This window comes from Arachis hypogaea, chromosome 12 (genome assembly GCF_003086295.3).
Source record: "Arachis hypogaea cultivar Tifrunner chromosome 12, arahy.Tifrunner.gnm2.J5K5, whole genome shotgun sequence".
NCBI classification, from domain to species: Eukaryota; Viridiplantae; Streptophyta; class Magnoliopsida; order Fabales; family Fabaceae; genus Arachis; species Arachis hypogaea.
The window spans coordinates 27,316,586-27,317,633 of record NC_092047.1 but is presented as its reverse complement, the minus strand read 5'-3'; the positions used below and the strand labels follow the sequence as shown (position 1 = coordinate 27,317,633).

General features: G+C 40.9%; 1 non-coding gene across 1 annotated transcript; it reads left to right on the top strand.

The window, feature by feature from the left end:
• The first annotated feature begins 628 nt into the window (after nt 1–628).
• Nucleotides 629–736, top strand: LOC112730917 (small nucleolar RNA R71). The gene has a single exon (XR_003166718.1). It is a non-coding gene; the product is annotated as a small nucleolar RNA R71 (small nucleolar RNA).
• Nucleotides 737–1,048: the final 312 nt, after the last annotated feature.

Sequence of the window (1,048 nt, the reverse complement as noted above, 5' to 3'; positions counted from 1 at the left end):
ACCTTGTTTCATTCATGAAACTTACAGTGGCCTTAGATAGATCAGAGACTAGATTTGCTAAATTCGAAGCATTTTGTTCAGAGTTCTCTGTCTGTTGCTGAGTGGATGATGGAAAAGGCTTGCTATTGCTAAACCTGTTTCTTCCACCATTATTAAAGCCTTGTTGGGGCTTTTGATCCTTCCATGAGAAATTTGGATGATTTCTCCATGTTGAGTTATAGGTGTTTCCATAAGGTTCACCTAAGTAATTTACCTCTGCTATTGCAGGGTTCTCAGGATCATAAGCTTCTTCTTCAGAAGATGCCTCTTGAGTATTGTTGGATGCAGCTTGCATTCCATGCAGACTCTGAGAAATCATATTGACTTGCTGAGTCAATATTTTATTCTGAGCCAATATGGCATTCAGAGTATCAACCTCAAGAACTCCCTTCTTCATAGGCGTCCCATTACTCACAGGATTCCTTTCAGAAGTGTACATGAACTGGTTTTTAGCAACCATGTCAATGAGTTCTTGAGCTTCTGCAGGCGTTTTCTTTAGGTGAATGGATCCACCTGCAGAAGTGTCCAGTGACATCTTTGATAGCTCAGATAAACCATCATAGAACATATCCAGGATGGTCCATTCTGAAAGCATGTCAGAAGGACACTTTTTGGTCAACTGTTTGTATCTTTCCCAAGCTTCATAGAGGGATTCACCTTCTTTCTGTCTGAAGGTTTGAACATCAGCTCTAAGCTTGCTCAGCTTTTGAGGAGGAAAGTACTTGGCTAAGAAAGCCGTGACTAGCTTATCCCAAGAGTTCAGGCTGTCTTTGGGTTGAGAATCCAACCATAATCTAGCTCTGTCTCTTACAGCAAAAAGGAAAAGCATAAGCCTGTAGACTTCAGGATCTACTCCATTAGTCTTAACAGTATCACATATCTGCAAGAATTCAGTTAAGAACTGAAAAGGATCTTCAGATGGAAGTCCATGAAACTTGCAGTTCTGCTGCATCAGAGAAACTAACTGAGGTTTCAGCTCAAAGTTGTTTGCTCCAATGGCAGGAATGGA